Raw genomic sequence first — 19,010 nt, 5'->3', positions numbered from 1 at the left:
GCTAACACCCATCATGTCATATAGATACAATAAAAATTAAAAGAAGAAAAGAAAAAAAAAAGCTTTTCTGAACAGTTTTATTTTAAATTCGAATAGTTGGCTTACATTTAAAAATCAGGAATTTTTGTTATAAAACTATTTTAAGCTTCTCTTAAAAATGTAGAAAGACCTATCAAAATACCAAGCTCATGTTTCCTCATGGCAGCATTTTCCTTCCCTATTAGATGGCAAAGGACTTTCCAGTGTGCCAGAGTCCCTGGCGGTTTCACTCATTCATTGTCTGGCCCTAAAAGCTATTTGAGCTTTTCCCCAACAGTAAAAAGACTCTGATGCAAAGATCTGTCCTATAATCATGGAATTACCAGAGTTCTGGGGGGAGCAGAACAGAGGGACCAGGGAAGATGAAAAGACGTGGATGGACTGGGATGCCTGAGTGGTTCAGTCAGTTGAGCGTCTGCCTTTGGCTCAGGTCATGATCCCAGTCAGGCTCTCTGCTCAGCGGGGAGCATGCTTCTTCTTCTCCCTCTGCCCCTCTGCCTGCTTGTGCTTGTTCTCTCTCTCTCTCTCTCAAATAAATAAATAAAATCTTAATTAAAAAAAAGAAGTAGGTGGACCAAAGAGAGAGTAGGCTATGGACCTATGTATCTTGGTGATGGATTGAGGTTGAGGCAGAATTGACAAGGATACTCCAGTTTCTTTCTTTTTTAAAATTAATTAATTAATTAATTAATTAATTTGACACACAGAGGTGGTGCACAAAGAGGGAGAGCAGCAGAGGGAGAGGGAGAAGCAGGCTCTCCGCTGAGCAGAGAGCCTGATGCGGGGCTTGACCTGAACCAAAGGCAGATGCTTAACCGACTGAGCCACCCAGGTGCCTGAATACCCCAGTTCCTGACTCCAGCGGTGGGCACTTGGTAACAGCCCTCACTGAGATGAGGAACCCAGGATTGGGTTTTTCTTCCATGTGTTCTCTCCCTATGCTCTTCACTCCATTCCTCATCCAGCTCCATTGTCCATTAATTCAATGGTGCCAAGCTGATCAAGTATTCGCCCTAGTGAGTCTGACTTCTCTGTGCCCTCATTAGGGATGTGGGTGCTGTGGGAGAGCAGCAGCCTTGTGTGCTGGGGTCAGCATATTTCCTCATTCAGGTATGCCCCTCATTCTCCCACAGTTCCTGTTCTGATCTTTGCCAAATCAGAATCTCTTCCTCACTCTCAACAATGAACTTGCCTACTAATCTTTTGCCACCAGGTATATTTGTGTAATCTACCTAGGCACAGAACAAGGCAAGAACTGCCTCTCACCCATCCTATAATTCTGTGTGTCCTTGGCCACCCCTTCCTGCTCAGGAAAGAGACTCTCTTCTTGCCCAAGGTCAACCTCCCCCGTGCGTTTTGGTTCAAGTTCAGTTCTCTTCTTTGGAGACCTTGCTCTTGCAGTCATACCTTCTCTTTCCTGTGATACTGTTCTTTGGCTGGCTCTTTCCTTCCCAGTGCTAGATATGTCACTTCCTCTTAGTTGCTCCCATAACCATAACACCTCATCTCACTGGGTTGGAATGGCCTGCTTGTGTCCCACTAGACCACCAAGACCAAATCTGTCTCTGTTCTTTATATCTAGAGCCTAGGATATGGCCTGGCTCAAACTCAGCGTCAGTAAAAGTTTGATGAGTAAATAAATCAACACATGGATTCTGGTTTTAGATCATTTCCTAGTAGCATCGTTCATATGAATTTGCTTGCAAATGCCATTTCGGAAGCAAGCTCTGGAGACTCCAAGGTGAGCGTCAGACCATGGCAGGTAAATCCTGCTGGAGGCTCCGTGGTCGCCCATCTGCTGCCCTTCCCCAGTGACACTAGGAGGCTGCCCACCTGGGTATTGCCCTCTGGTTCCAGAAGGAAGCACACAAAGGAAGCCTTTGTCTTTATCCTGATGCCTTAAATTTTATCTAAGACTGTTGGAAGAAGATACTGTATTACTCAAAATGACATCATAAAAATAATAGTGGTCACAATACATTGAACTCTAATCGAAGCAGGGACTATGAGTGTGACTTCATCTCTCCCTAGGTATCTGAAGTGTAGACAAGGCTTACTGTGTTGAGCCCAGGGCGCCACAGAAGTGGCCTCAAAAGCAGGAAGAGCGGGGCGCCTGGGTGGCTCAGTGGGTTAAAGCCTCTGCCTTCAGCTCAGGTCATGGTCCCAGGGTCCTGGAATCGAGCCCCGCATCGGGCTCTCTGCTCAGCGGGGAGCCTGCTTCCTCCTCTCTCTCTCTGCCTTTGTAATCTCTGTCTGTCAAATAAATAAATAAAATCTTTAAAAAAAAAAAAAGGCGGGAAGAGGGAGCCGTGTGTGTGTGTGTGTGTGTGTGTGTGTGTGCACGCGCGCACGCGAAAGCAGACTCTTAATCTACTTAACCAGGCCATGCCTGGGCTCTGTGAGTGCCACACAGGTGCTGTCCTGAAATTCCTGAAAAAGGAAGGTGAGATTTGCCCTAGTTGCATGGTTTTGAAGACAGTTGAGTCACTTGAAGACCAGAACACTGAAATCTCACAGAAAGCTTTGAACTTACCTGGCTCCCACTGGAGGAGTTCGGCAAGAAAAAAGTGCAAGCGGGAGTACCTGGGTGGCTCAGCCGGTTGGGCGGCCAACTTTTGGTTTTGGCTCTGGTTGTGGGATCCAGCACGTCCTCGGGCTCCTGGCTGGGAGGCAGTCAGGACAATCGCTCTCTGCCCTGCCCGCTCACACGCATGCGCACTCTCCTCTCCCAAATGAATAAACAAAATCCTTTAAAAAACAAATAAATAAATAAAAGTGTGTGTGTGTGTGTGTGTGTGTGTGTGTGTGTGTGTGTGTGTGTAGGGGTGCCTACCCCCTGCTCCATTAGCACATCCTCCGAGTGAGATGGACTGAGGGAATCTCCACCTTCGCAGATGGTCTAGGTCTCACCCCTCAGGGGGCAAACAGCTAGGTGGGCTCCGTGTTCAAAGATTTATGGTTTTTTCTACAAGACCCCCAAATAAGCTTATAACTCCATCTAGTGTTTGACCAAAGAACTGGAGATCCGTGCAGGCCTGGAGGAAAAGCTGAATTCACAGAGAGAAGGTACACCGGTCTCCACCAGGGCACTTGCTGAGGGATCATGTAGGGGGAAGGGGGGGGGGGAGACAGTGACCATATTTAGTTATCACTCCCTTTAGATTCTAACGCCCCACAATAGGACGTGATGATGCTGTCACATTCTCGGTGATTTCATTAAAATTCAACAGTAACTCACTCTGGGCCTGGAATTGAGTCTCTGGTTATGAACAGAAGAATACTGTAGAAAAAAATCTCAGAATAGGGGCGCCTGGGTGGTTCAGTTGTTAAGCGTCGGCTCAGGTCATGATCACAGGGATCAAGCCCCATATGGGGCTCCTTGCTCCGCGGGAAGCCTGCTTTCCCTCTCCTCTCCGCTGCCCCACCCCCGACTTGTGTTCCTACTCTCACTGTCTTCCTCTGTCAAATAAATAAATAAAATCTAAAAAAAATTTTTTTAATCTCAAAAAAAATTTTTTTTGCTGCTTTGGTATGACTACTAAAATCTGATACCCCTCCTTACAATACAAATCAGATCTGGGGTATGATGGAAGGATGTAAGAAAACATCACACTGAGGGGGGGAGGGGGTATGAATTGAACTTCTTTGGGGAGGGCAGCTTGATGGTACCTGCTGTCACTTAAGATGTGGATTTCCCAGCAAATACGCTCTTTTTTATCTCCTCCAGAAAAACACCTACACCAATGTACAAGGATGAAAGGGCAGGAATGCTCATGATAGCTGTATTACTAATAATGAAAAAACACATTAGAAACAGCCAAAAGCCATTCAAAGAGAAATGGCCATGGGATATCATGCAGTCATTGAAGAGAATGAGTTGATTCAACATATGCACGTGAAAAGAGCACTGAGAAATACTGCTACGTCAGAAAACCAAGTTGCAGAACAATATGGACTGTATGATATTTTTGCACAATAAATTAAGACATACATGCATGTAAAACCATAGAAGAATCTATAGCCAAGGGATAGATAAGCCTACTTCTGGGAATGGAACAGTATTGAGGGAGGGTAAGGGGCAACTTACTTGATTGCTTCCCTTATAATAAAAATTTATTCACTACTTGTGAACTTAAAAACAAATTGAAAAGAAAAAGAAATGCAAGGGATCACTTGTGAAACAATGTGAATGTCCCAGTCTCCAGCACCAAATGCCATAACCCTTTCTTCTGAAAGCTGAAGACAAAGAAAAGTTTATTTTCTTAGATTATAAATCCATACTGTCCCATACAGTAGCCACTGACCTCACAGGGCTACCGAGCCCTTGACATGTGGCTGGTCAGAGTGGAAAGTGTTGGAAGGATACAATAAACACCAGATTTCAAAGTATTAAAAAAAAATTTTTCCTTAATCAGTTTTATATTGATTACATGCTGAGACAATAACATTTTATGTATATTGAGTTAAAACAGGCTATTAAAATAAGTTCACCTGTTTCTTTTGGTGTTTTTTTTCATGTGGCTGTTAGAAAAACTAGAATCCCATATGTGGCTTCCATTTGTGGTTCTTACATTTCCTTTGGACAGTACTGCTGGAGTCCTTTTGACTGCAGAGATCTATGGTGTCTGACTTGTTTCCTTGGGATTGGGCGCAGAGATCAGCAAAGCATGGTAATCAGTAACTGCTCATGGACTTAATGAACCGAAGATAGCTCACGTGGAGTGTTACATACTGGTCTTGTTTGTCTGGGGGCCTTGGGAAACTCAGAGCTAAATTTCATGCTCGGTTGAGATACTAGGACCCCATTCTGTCCCAGATCCACTCCAGACAGGTGGAAGAGACCCATCCAGAGGAATTCAGGATTGTTGCTGCTGTCCTCAAGCCAGGAAAGTCAGACCATCACAACCCATCTTCCACATTCACACGTCCTTCCTCTTCTATAAACTGTGGCCTGTGGCATCCAGGGAATGAATGGGGGTGAACTCAGTGAGCTCAGTGAGAGCGATCATTTTATTTCGTTCATGTTTTTCTGGACAAACTGCCTGTGTGGTCACTAGAGCCACAGGGGAGGTTGGGGTATGGAGTTAAATCCCTGTCTTTGGGGTCAGCCAAAACACTTTTCACATGGAATGACACTTTGGAGAAATTCCAGGTTTCCTAATCCAGCAAAACTTTCCCAAGCATCTTTTCAGTATAGCATAATGTTTAAGGTCATGGATTTGAGCCAGACAGCCTGGGTACACATCCCTGGTCTGGTTGTTTATTAGCTCCATGACCTCCAGCTAGTTATCTCCGCATAAATTTCCTCATCTGTAAAATGAATGAAAAATAGGGGTGCCTGGGTGGCTCAGTCATTAAGCGTCTGCCTTTGGCTCAGGTCATGATCCCAGTGTCCTGAGATCGAACCCCACGATGGGGTCCCTGCTTGGCGGGAAGCCTGCTTCTCCCTCCCCCACTCCCCTTGTTTGTGTTCCTGCTCTAGCTCTCTGCCAAATAAATAAATAAAAATATTTTAAAAAATGAATGAAAATAGTAGTAAACCTACTTCATGGGACAATTATGAGATTAAATGAATTAATAGAGGCAAAATGCTTAGCACAGAATAAAGCACCTAGAACATAGTAAGTGCTCAATTAGCTTTAGCTAGTATATGGATCTGCAGCTTTTGCCAAGTCCTGGGGAAACTGATGAATCTGACTGAACCCCTGCTCAAATCTGTAGGTGAGGTGGGGGTTACAGATAATAAGTGTGATAAGCATCATACCATATGATGGGGACCATAGAGTACTGAGCAGAGTGTTTGAGTGGACGTCAACAGAGTGTTTGAAAGGACGTCACAGAGACCCAGTCCTTGCACTAAGGCTCACAAGACACTCAGGTGTTTGCTGGACCAAGAGACACCTCAGGCAGAATGAATGGGCTGAAGCCTCTGGGGGCAGAAGAAGGACCTCCCCCATGCCAAAAATAGTTTTCTGATTCAAAAAGTAAAATACATTAATAAAAAACTTGGAAAAGAACCAAGAATATAAAAACAATGTTCTAGTTAAGCAGTATAAACATATTGGGGCACGTTTCCCCAGATCTTTCCTTAGGCAGTGGGATAGATTGTGATGGACAGATGGGCATTTGCAACGTCACACAAATGGTGTCCTCATGATGCACAGGTGCCAAGAAGGATGTTTGTGCCACACCAGGAGGGAATGGAAGCTGGATCGGAGGTCGGGGGGCACCGGGGAAATAATGAAGCCAGCCCCATCGGTTTCATATTCCAGTTCTGCCACTTACCAGCTTTGTGATCTCAGGCAAACCTCTTAACCTTCCTGAAGCTCAGATTCTTCATCTGGAAAGAGGAGAAACGATCACTGCCCTCATAGGATTTCTGCGATCCCATTAAATGGTAGCTTAAAACACTCAATATAGTTGCCAGCACATGGAAACTGTCTGTTACGTGGGGCAGAGTAGCATTGCTTTTAGCACAGATAACTTGGCATTTAGGTTTGCCTCCATCTTCCGTGTTTTTGGGTAAGGGGTATTCTCTCACCAAATGCTTCCCAGCACTCACAGGTGGGCTCACTCGGCTGATCTTTGCGGAAGACCAGAACACACTGGCACCTTTCTTTTCTATTTTTAGAGACTTATTTATTTGAGAGAGAAATAGAGAGAGAGAGAAAGAGAGTGTGTGCTTGCACAAGTTGGGGAAGAGAGGGAGGGGGCAGAGGGAAAGAATCTCAAGAGGGCTCCACGCTGTGAAGGGAGCCAGATGCCTGGCTCGATCCCAAGACCCTGAGATCATCACCTGAACTGAAACTGAGAGTTGGGAGCTCAACAAACCGGGCCACCCAGGTGCCCCCACACTGTACTTTTCTTTCTCACACAATTTGACTACTGGTAAAAGGACCGCACTACTGTAATGTATAGAGTGGAGAAAAGTCCCTTAAAGGGAAGATGTGGAAATAATTGGGCCAAAGACAAGACTGCTGAAGCATTAAATTAAAAAAAAGAAAGAAAGAAAAAGGACTGCTGAAGCAGAATGATGTGGCATGGGACAGAAAAAAGCCACAGAAGCCTCAATCCATCAGGCTTCCTCTGATGGCCTGGGATCAGTGTCAGGTCTGGGGAGGTGGGGCCCAAGGACAGCTGTAACAGGGACCAGGAAGGACGTGGCGGGCAGGTAAGGAAGGCCGGCTAGACCCTTCCTGAGAGGGTTTACCAAACCCAGCTCAAGGAGAGGAAACACGAAGTACCCAGAGACCCTCTCTAGTTTGACTTTAGAAAGTGGAAATTCCACCATTCCCCAATTGGCTCTCCCAAAGCTTTGCTTACTTTGCCCTCTGACGGCCACAGTCTGTAACTACAGCACTTTGGTAGACCTCTTTTCCAGAAAGGAGTGGGGCCGGTTGCTCTTCCCAGCGGGTTCTCCTTACCCCTTCAACTGATACGCTAACCAAATGGGCATCTTTGGTAGTCAAATTCCAGAGGCTGAGAATGTAAGAAAGCACACAGCTTTAGGTGGGCGTGCTCCACAAACAAGAGGCAGGAGGCCGGCTCCCCCGGATTTGACTAGTGAAAATTTACTGTGACTCCATTTGGGGTGACTGGAGGATAGGAATGAGACGGTAACAAGCCAGTGCTACCAACAGCCCCGTTTCCTGCCCACAGCAAGTCTGTGCGAACAGGTGGCTAGTTAGCTTGGAGACAAAGGAGGAAGGCAGGAGCCAAGAGCTGGCTTGTAGCCATCAAGGCTCAGGGGCGGGAGCCAGGCCTAAGGTATGACACGGCTGGCTGTGAGCAGAGAGGGTTCCTTCTCAGAGATGCCTGCTCTGGGCTTTTGTAGAGAGAAGTCATTAGAACCTTCTGATCTAGTTCTCCAGACCCTGATCTGACAGGCTCGGGAGCCCTGGAGTTCTGGCAGCAAGTCACCTCCGCTTAGCCTTGCACTTTCCCAGAAAGACATGGACATAGCAGCTTCCAGAATGTTGCAGACCTCCACACAGTCATGCAGCACTGGGGAGGAGTCACAGCAATAGGATTCATCTCCACTGCTAGGGGCCGGGGCGGGGAAAGGGGGAGGAGGATCGATCGGGGTGGGGGATGTCAATTAGCCCAGCTGCTTTGGAAAGTTCAGTACCCTCGAGGAACCTCGATTGTACACCCGCAAACCTCCACCATTCCACTCCTGAGTGTGCAACCTAGACCCCGTCTTCAAAATTGTGTGCTTACATCCTCCCTACAAGAATTCAAAGGATGCAGTTTTCCTTTGTACATTTCGAGTTGCGTAGAACTTTAACATAGGTAGAAGTTTTCACCAGAAGTTTAAATAAACTCACAGAGACTATAATTTCCAGCACTCTCATAATGTCAACACCTTAAAATACGGCAGTTAGTCATTCTTTTAAATGTATCCATAGGACGATAAATGCCACAGTGATTTGATACCCACAATTATCCGCTTTAAAAATACACAAACACAGGGTGCCTGGGTGGCTCACTCGTTAGGCGCCTGCCTTTGGCTCGGGTTGTGATCCCGGGGTCCTGGGATTGAGCCCTGCGTCGGGCTCTCTGCTGGGTGGGAAGCCTACTTCTCCCTCTCCCACTCCCCCGCTTGTGTTCCCTCTCTCACTGTGTCTCTCTCTGTCAAACAAATAAATAAAAAATCTTTAAAACAAAATACACAAACATGCTTTTCTCAAACAGCTGAACCTTTTATATTATTTCAGTCTCTCCTTGAACTTATGTTTTTATTGTGCATAACCTGGGGAATGCCTTCATGCACCCTGACAAATCCAGAGCTCCCTTGGATTGGATCCATGACCCTTCCCACTAACACTCCTTGCCCTCGTTGGCCAAGCTGACTCAGGTTTGATTTAGGTGGTTTTCCAGGAAGACCCCACACCAGCTGGGTGTTTTCCTGGCTTAGCGATCTGCTGAAATCCTTCCTTCCCATGACCCCTTGTTTACTCATCAAAAAGGGCCTGCAAGGGCGCCTGGGTGGCTCAGTGGGTTAAGCCGCTGCCTTCGGCTCAGGTCATGATCTCAGGGTCTTGGGATCGAGTCCCACATCGGGCTCTCTGCTCGGCAGGGAGCCCGCTTCCCTCTCTCTCTCTGCCTGCCTCTCTGTCTACTTGTGATCTCTGTCTGTCAAATAAATAAATTTAAAAAAAAAAGATTTAAAAAAAGGGCCTGCAAAAAAAAGAAGAAGAAGAAGAAGAAGAAGAAGAAGAAGAAGAAGAAAAGAAAAAAGGAAAAAAAGAAGGGTCTGAACCAAAGTCCTAGACTGCAGGGTACAAGCTTCTAGCCACAACACTTGTAAAAGATATCCGCTTATGTAAACAGCAAGCAATTTTATATACTAATAGCTGGACATATTGAGAGCTTATAATGTACCAAGCACTATACTAAGTACTTCATATACATTATACATTTTTGCCCCATAATTCCCATGATGCAGTTTAACCTGTTTACTATGATATTAACCCATTTTACCAACCAAAGGTCTTCTAAGACCAGACTGGAAATCTACCCCCTCAAGAAAATTACTTATTAACATCCAGGAATTTAAAGGGTTACACAATATCGGTAATTTTCCCCCATCCAAAAGCCACAGTTGGAGAAGAACTTACCTGAGACATCTTAATTGTATTGAGACCCATTGAAAAGATAGTAACTGGGGAACAGGACATTTCTTAAATTCTTTCTGTAAAGTGACTTTGAATTAAAATCAAGACTAAAATCAAAACAGGATAGTACATGAATGCGATAAATGGTTTGGGACCACAAAGTGTTTCAAGATACCAAGTCCAGTCTCACCTCCAACGATGAAAGGTCATTGAAGAGCAGGACAGCTTGGAAGAGCAGCCAGTAGAGGGCGGCAGAGCACAGCGGACCCAGACAGGTCAAGGGCGGCCTCAGCCTCTGACCGCTGTGTCAGATTAACAAGCTCGGTGGTGTGCACCTCCGCCTGCCTAGTCCTCACCAGACACCTCCACAGCTTCTCGTGAAGGGCAAGAGAGGCAGGTGCCTGGAGGAAGTCTATGCACCAGCCCTGTCCAGCAGAAATGTAATGTGAGCGCAGACATGATTTCAAGTTTGCTGGTAGCCACTTAAAAGAAGGGGGAAGAAAAGAACAGTTGATGTTAATTTTAATATTTTTAATTTACCCCACCTATCCAAAATGTTACCACTTCAACATGTAATTTATATGAAAATTATCGAGATGTTTTGCTTTTTTAATTAAGCCTTTGAAATCCAACATGTATTTTCTATTTGCAGCACTTGTCAATTTCAACGAGCCGCATTTCAAGGCTTCAATAGCCGCTTGTGACTATAGACATTTAATTTACATCACTGAAGTACCTCTTGCTGGATAAGGGCCTTAGGAGGATTCCAGTAGTCCTGGAGAGGCCAGTCCAAGGCCCTTTCCTGGCTCTGCCTACAGCTTTGACCTAGAGCCCCTGCCCCATCCCCATCCCTCCCCCAACACACCTGCCACAAATATTTTCCCTAGGGCACTGGTCTCTCTCCTCACCTGTCAGGGACATTCTTGCTACTTCCTAAAATGTAAGTTAATGTGTCATGCCCCAGGTTAGGAACCCTCCATGGCTCCCCGTCCCCTCTGGTCTGACATCAGAGCTGTTCAGGCTTGGGGAGGTGTGAGGGTTTCGATAGATTTCATTTCAAAAGAGCACTGCGATTGAGAGGACAACAACTTGATTCTCGATCCAGTTGCCCATTGAGAGAGGCAGATGCTCAGAGAGGAGAACAGGCTCTGGTCTCCTGGAGCCTGGCGCGCATATCAGATGGGATGGCCTTGGGCAAATGGCTTAAAGCTTTGTCAGGGTTTCCTCACCTGTCAAACGGGGATAATAAGAATACTTCCCTGCTAGGCTAGCTGTGAGGATTCCACGAGAGACTTTTAACAGTGCTTGGCACATAGTAAGAGCTAAATCAGTGTTAACTTCGAGAAAACTCCGTTGGCATGACAGCATTTCAACACTTTTAAACAATTATTTTTTGGAAAAATATGTAAACTTCTGGGAACTCTCTCAGCTGCTGTGCTGCCAGATGGGCCTGGCAATGCTCTGATCAAACCCTTACATGTGGTCCCTGCGAACCGGGCCATTATGACGTTACCTCCCATCCCCTTGGGCTAAATGGATCCCATCAATGCCAGTGGGACCCAACTAAAATTTGTAAACAACACAAAGGCAAAGATTACCAATTAAAATATCTTTAAACACAATTTAGTTCTTTGCTAATACATGGCTAATGCTTTCAAATGCCTGCAAAGTTTCGGGTGTTTTTCTTCTTTCCTTTTTTTTTTTTTAAGATTTTATTTATTTGACAGATAGAGATCAGAAGTATGCAGAGAGACAGAGAGGAGGAAGCAGGGTCCCTGCTGAGCAGAGCCCGATGTGGGGCTTGATCCTAGGACCTTGAGATCATGACCTGAGCCAAAGGTAGAGGCTTAACCCACTGAGCCACCCAGGCACCCCCCTTTCTTTTTTTTTTTTTTTAACATGCTTTAAGGCATTGAATTTTCACAACATGTATGAATCAGAGTTTATATTTTGCATATGAAAAGACAGGTCACAGAGCTAGGAAGTGACAGAAGTAAGATTCAAATCCAGAAGGTCTGACCCCAGAGTCTGAGCTTAGGCCATCCTTTTTACTTTTCACCAGCAAAATTTATTCCTTCTGCACCCCCCACCCATGATCTGTCCTGTGTTTCTGGATCTATGTTCCCAGTCGCAGGGTTCAGGCCTCCCGCTGGACACCTGTCACGTGACATTACTGTGAGCCATGCTAGAATGTAGTTCCTCATTCCAGGGCCCAGGCCTGGGGGAGGGAGCCGGACAGTCCAAGGTTTGATTTCTGGCTCTGCCCCTTACATCATGGGTGCCTTAAACAAAAGGCTTACTTCACTGTTCCTGCTAGGTCTCTAGCACTTTTAGCACTAGGTGTCAAGTTCCTGACATGCAGTAGATGTTTTCTAAATCATGGTTTCTTATCATCAGAGACAATGATTATGCTACATTTTTTTCTGTGAATTAAAAAATAAGTTTCTTTACAATCAAGAAATGACATAATCAGCAAACTGATATGGCATGCAATTTGGTTACAAACGTAAATGCTTTAAACTTGCCCTTTGACCTTACTATTCCATTTCTGGCAAATTATCTACAAATATATTCGTCTAAGTGAGAAACTGCCTATGCACAAGAACATGCATGGTAGCAAAAGACTGGATTCCCCCAAAGTGTCCAACACTAGGAAACTGTTTCAAGATTTTATTTGTTTATTTGAGAGAGAAAGAGAATAAGCACAAGCGGTGGGGGCCGGGGAGGGGCGGGTAGAGGCAGAGGGAGAAGCAGACTCCTTGCCGAGCAGGGAGCCCAACACGGGACTGGATCCCAGGACTCCAGGTTGAGGACCCAAGCCCAAAGTAGACGCTTAACCCGCTGAGCCACCCAGGCGCCCCCAGCACTAGGGGATTGTTTAAATGAGTTGTAATCTATCCATCAGAAGGGCTACTATGAAATCATGAACAAGAATGAAATGGCTCTATGTGTAGGGGAATGAATCACTTTCCAGATTAAAAAGAAAAGAGCCAAGTGCAGAACAGTATGGAAAAATGTTATGTTTTGTGTAGAAACTAGAGAAGAAGGTTATATATGTGAGCAGTTACACTTGCACTGAATATCTCTGGAAGGAAATCCCAGACACTGCCTTCTGGATGTGGTCTCCGGACAGGAGACTGCAAAGCAGGGCTTCAGACATGGAAAGGAGGTTGGCTTTTCACGGACCACCCTTTCTGAATGCCGTAAGATGTGCATGCATATGGATTAAATTTTTCATTAATTTAAACATAAAGAGGAACACCTGAAGATATCCAGTCTCAGTTGTAACATTTTTTCGAGGTGATAAACAAATGGCCAATGGACACATGAAAAGGTGCTCAGCATCACGCATCATCAGAGGAATGAAAATTGAAACCACGAGACAAAAGCATCACCTCACACCTGTGAGAATGGCTATTATCAAAAAGACAAGAAATACGTGCTGGCAAGGATGTGGAGAAAAGGGAACCACTGCTGGAAATAGATCCAAAGGAAGTAAAGTCACTATCTCAAGGAGATATCCTTAGCCCATGTTTATTGCAACTTTATTTACAATAGCCAAGCCATGGAACCAACCCAAGTGGTGGCTGATGAATGAATGGATAAGGAAATGTATATACATTTCAACCAAGGGAAGGAAATGCTACCATTTGCAACATGGATCGAACTTGCAGGCATTATACTAAGTGAAGGAGGTCAGAGGGAAAAAATACTGTGTGATCTTAGATCTTTTTTTTTTTTTTTTTTTTAAGATTTTATTTTTTGTGGCGCCTGGGTGGCTCAGTCAGTTAAGCATCCTGGAATCCCAGGGTCCTGAGATCGAGCCCTGCACTGGGTTCCCTGCTCAGTGGGAAGTCTGCTTCTCCCTCTGTCTCTCCTCTTGCTTGTGCTCTCTCTGTCCAATAAATCAATAAAATCTTTTTTAAAAATAAAGATTTTATATTTAAGGCATCTCTACACCCAATGTGGGGATCGAACTCACAACCCTGAGATCTAGAGTCATAAGCTCTACTAAATGAGCCAGCCAGGTGCCCCTAGTGTGTGATCTTATATGTAGGATCTTTAAAAAAAAGGAAAAAGAAAGCACCCCGAACTCATAGAAGTGGAGAGTAGATTGGTGGTTGTCAGAAGCTCAGGGGTGGAGGAAGTGGGTGAAGTTGGCCAAACCCTCAGTTATAAGATGATCACGTTCACCACGGTGACTGTAGCTAACGATACTGTGTGGCACACTTGCAAATTGCTCAGCACGGATCTTAGAAGTTCTCATCACACACATCCACACTCACAGGGTAGGTAGCTATGTGAGTGATGGATTGTTAACTAATCTTAGAGTGGTGATCACTTCCCAACATATGTGTGTATCAAATCATTACACTGTACACCTTAAATTTACACAGTGTTATATGTTGATTTTATCTCGATAAAGCTGAAAAAAATAGTTGTAATAAGGGAAGTACAAAGTAAAACAATGAGATTATACTTTTCACCCATCAGATTGGCCAGCACTTACTTACTTTCTTTCTTTCTTCCTTTCTTTCTTTTTCTAAGATTTTCTTAAAGATTTTTTAAATTTATTTATTCGACAGAGAGAGAGATCACAAGTAGACGGAGAGGCAGGCAGAGAGAGAGAGAGAGAGGGAAGCAGGCTCCCCGCTGAGCAGAGAGGCCAATGCGGGACTCGATCCCAGGACCCCGAGATCATGACCTGAGCCGAAGGCAGCGGCTCAACCCACTGAGCCACCCAGGCGCCCCTTTTTCTAAGATTTTCTTTACTTATGTGTCAGAGACAAAGAGCGAGTAAAACCAGGGGGAGTGGCAGGCAGGAGAAGCAGGCTCCCCGATGATCAGGGAGCCTGACATGGAACTCGATCCCAGGACCCTGGGGATCATGACCTGAGACTACGGCAGACGCTTAGACTGAGCCACCCAGGTGCCCCTGGCCAGCATTTTCAAGTCTAGGATCAAGTACTGGCTCATGCCGACTCTGTCCGATCCTGTTGGTGGCAGAGTAAAACGACACAGCTACCCCTAAAACAATCTGGCAGTACCTAGTAGGATGCATTTGCCTTGTAACTGTATAACTGCATTTTTCAATGCCAGTTCAAGGCCAGAGTCAGAATCAGGTCCCTCCTAAGGCTCCGCCTTAGCCCTGCAGGAACAGTTATCCCCATGGGCCCTGGGCCCAGACCGGAGGCGGGTCTGAGAACACTGGCCTTGCTGTATTCTTCTCCGTGTCTTCTAATACAAGGAGAAGGTTCTCATGCATTATTTAAGGAATGAAAAGTTTAAAAACTGTTACGTATTTTACAAACATGATTCTCTAGAGACGTGTGGGAAAGGAAAAAGAGAAAAGGAGAGAGGAAGAAATATTTCTATGGCCTGAGGTAACCACCTTGACATTTTACATTTTCCCTTCATTGAATTTTTTGGTGCCTAGATCCACCTGCGCAGTGCTGAGAGAAAACACGATTTCATATCCTGTTTTTCCCATTAACTTTGTAACTTGGCATTGGTTGTGAGACAGGACCATGAGTCTCTCTCTACGTCTCTTAATGGCCTGGGGATGTGGTAGGGAGGCGGGTGGTTAGGGGTAAGAGGTGGAGGTGGGGCGGGAGTTCTGTGTGCCCTGGGTATCCCTAGGGAGAGGTTCACTTTGGTCTGGATAATTCTTGGTTGTGGGGAACTCTCCTATGCACTGGAGGGTGTTTGACAGCTCCCCGACTTCTGCCCACCAAAGACCAGTAGTACCACCCCCTCAGCTGAGACAACCAAAAATGTCTTCCGACTTTGCCGAATGTCACCAGGAATACGGCTGCCAGATTTAGCTAACAGAAATAAAGGATTGCCCCACGGAAGTTGGATTTCAGATAAGCAAGAAATAATTTTCTACTATAAGTATATCCAAATGACACACAGTATAGGGGACATAGCTACACCGAAAAACTACTTGTTTATCTAGAACTCACACTAACTGGTGGCATGCACTTGATCAGGCGCCCTGGGGTGGGGAGGGAGGGATCACCCTCTGCTGAGAGCCCTTGCCTCAGCGCACCAGACAAAGCAGGGTCTCCCCCACTGCCCCGGGTTTGAAGAGGTGGGGGTCTGGGGGGTGGCCACTGAGCCTGGGAGGGGTCACTGTGAGAGGGAGCAGATTCAGAACCCAGAAACAGTGGATGAGACTGTCCGGTCATTTACTAAAGTTTATTTATGGAGAGCTCACTGTGTGCCAGGCACTGTGCTAGGTGCTAGGGAGGCAGCAGAAAACAGGAGGAGCTTGTCCTTGCTCAGGTGGGCACAAATGGAAGGTGCAGGCAGGGAGGACGGTTGGTACTGTCTGGGAGAGGAAGGGCATCCAAAGGACCAGCTCAAACTGGTCTGGGGGGCAGACGGGTGATCAGTGGGTGGTGAGCCCGGCTCTGGATGTAGGTAGAATTCAAGGTGCCTGAGACATCTGGGGTCCAGGGAGCGAGAGGACTGTGGATCTGGGCTCCAGAGAGAAATGTACTCAGAAGCCCTGGGGAAGGATGAAGAGTTGGTAGGAGAGAGAGAAGAGGGTGGGGACAGAGCCTGGGAACCTCGGTATGCAGGGGCAGTGAGGGAGACTTTGAAGAAACAGTCAGAGGCCTAGATAGGGCTTGAGTCTGGAGGGCCAGCACAGAAAAGAGGTCCCAGGAGGGAGCGGTGGGCAACCCATAGCACTGCCGAGAGGGCAGGTGGGCTGGAGGTGACAGTGGGGGCACCGAGGACACAAGCCAGCACAGTTCTGGGCCTCCATTTCAGGATGAATATTCACAGGCAGAGAAGATTCAGGGAAGGGCCAGGTGTCATTTGGGGAAATGTTTGAATGAACTGGGGAGGCCAGCATGAAAAGGGAGCCTCCCAGGCTCATGGGTGACCCATAACTGCAGCCACTCAGACTCAGAGTGCCTGGGGTGGCAACACTGGCGCCTCCTCTGCCCCCTGCTCACTCTACTCCAACCCAGCTGGCCTCCTTACTGCTCTTCAGATATGCCAAATGGGCTCTCACCCCGGGGCCTTTGCTCCTGCTCTTCCCTCTGCCTGGAACACTTCCCTAAAACATCCTCATCTCCTTCAGGTTTTTACTCAAATGTTATCTTCCTTGTTAGACCTTCCCTGACAATCAATTTAAAATAGTAGCATCCCTCCCTGCATTACCCTTCCCTTCTTTATTTTTATTTTTTATATTTTTATTTGTAATCCCCTTCCCTATTTTATCTTTCCCCATCACACATTTATTACCATCTAGTAAAACGTACATTAAAATTTAAAAGTTATTTTGTTTTGGTTTGAATGGATAATATGTTCCCACAGTTCAAGTTGTGTCCAGTCTTTCACTAGCACCACCAGTCCTGCAATGGATAACCTCATGCCTACATTTTACTGTGCGACAGAACTCTAGGCTACAGTCCCAGAAGGGGGGTTATTGGGTCAAGGGGTAAATGCATTTCTAATTTTATCTTACTTATTTTTTTTTCTGCTCTTCCAACTAGAATGTAAAGCCCAGTATCCCCAGTGCTTTAAACAAGTTCTGATGCATAATAGGTGCTCAGTTAGTACATATTGAATGGACTATTCAATATGTATGATGAGGAACCCATTCCTGGAAGCCTGAAGGTATGCTCCTGATGACCCACGTGAACGTCTGCCCCCTTCCCAACCTCTGGGCTATGAATCCTTAGAGATCCTTGAATACAGTACATGGTCTGCATGGGTCCCACACACCCTTCAGAAATGAAGAGCCTTTTCCTCAGCAGATTTCTAAGGCTGCTTGTTTACTCCCTCTATTTCCCCTACTTTATCCAGGAAGGCATTTAAAAAATATTTCTACAAAGCAACATGCATAATTTCCCCCTGTAAATTCCCTTCCCTGACTACAGTTTTCTCTTTTCTAATAATTTAAAAAATCACTGAATACTGGAAGAATGATCAGGTGGCAGAGAAAGTGGGCTCATTTTCAGAAATGGAATTCACCCATAGAGTGTTTCTGTTGTGCCTGACCTTGCACTGGCAATGAGAATGGACAAGGAGAGCATGATGAAAATCTTGCCTGCCAGCAGGGCTTCATCATTCACAGGCAGATTATGTTCAGGAAGTTTCCTTGAGGGTGGGGACTCAGTGTCTGGGTTATTCAAGATAGACAGCCCCCTACACACACACACACACACACACACACACACACACACACACACACTAGCTGGTTAATGTTTAAGCCCCCCACTCCAAGAGTGAAGAAACTGACTTGAATAATTCTCCAATTTTTCCTCACCTGTTGAAAAGACCATTTTTTGTTGGTGGTGCTGTAGGTCTGTTAGTTGACTGTTGGTCGGTTCGTTGGCTGTTGGTTTCATGTTTCTGGGCGTGTCTGTTATTTGTCTGTGTCAACTGTTTAACTTCAGGAAACTTGGCCATTCTGACTCCAGGCAATCCCCTTTGGACCCCTCAGGGAACACCCAAGTCCCATTAGGTCTTTTCCCTTTGGCTCCCAAGTGTTTTAGGATTGGGGAAGGAGAAGAAGTGGGTAAAATATGGAGCCAGACTGACCTGGGTCCAAAGCCTAGCCCAGCCTATTGGTAACTGAGAAGTCTTGGGCAACTGAGATCCAAACTCCCTTCATCTTGTGTTCCAGCCCCACCTATCCCTCCTGCCCTTCCTAGAATCAACCACCTGATAAAGGGGAGGGAAAGGGTAAAGTCCAGCACCGATGCAGGCTGGGTTGGGCTGGAGGTGTAAGGTTGCATGATGGCAATCCTCCAGGTCAAGGGAGCAACTTATGAAAAAAACTGGGATGCATGGGTTCATTCCTAGGGGCGTCTTCTGTGGTTATAGCTCCAAAAACCTTTTGGCCCCTAACCTAGACTTTCTGGATTTTCTGAGGAGTCCATATATAAATTAGGGCATTGTTTGGCTCTCTTTAATTTCCTCTGGCACTCAAGTATCCATAGCATGTTTAACCTGGGGAGCTTTTAATATTAACTTCAGTAAACAGAAAAGTCTAGAAGACTGCTAGACAGTAGACACCTGTCTCACTGTTTATGCTGGAATGAGGAATCCCAAATTTCTAGATGGACTGGGTCACCAAGAAAAGGTCCTTTAAAACCTAAAGATAAAGCACCTGGAAATTCTTCTGCCTCTAAAGAAACTGAAGATTTGAGAGAGCTTGAGGCAGCATGAACTTGAAGTTGACCCCATGGCTATTTCAGGAGATGATATTGATTAAGACAAAGGATTTGGCCTTAAAGGAAGAACAAAAGAACCCCTGCAGATTTTAGATGGTGATGGATCAGTAGAGAAGGAAATGTCATTTCAATCCCTTTACTGGTGCTGTCCAAAGCG

The sequence above is a fragment of the Enhydra lutris genome, unplaced genomic scaffold (genome assembly GCF_002288905.1).
Source record: "Enhydra lutris kenyoni isolate GAN:26980312 unplaced genomic scaffold, ASM228890v2 scaffoldscaffold68, whole genome shotgun sequence".
Taxonomy (NCBI): Eukaryota; Metazoa; Chordata; class Mammalia; order Carnivora; family Mustelidae; genus Enhydra; species Enhydra lutris.
This window is presented reverse-complemented; position numbering follows the sequence as displayed.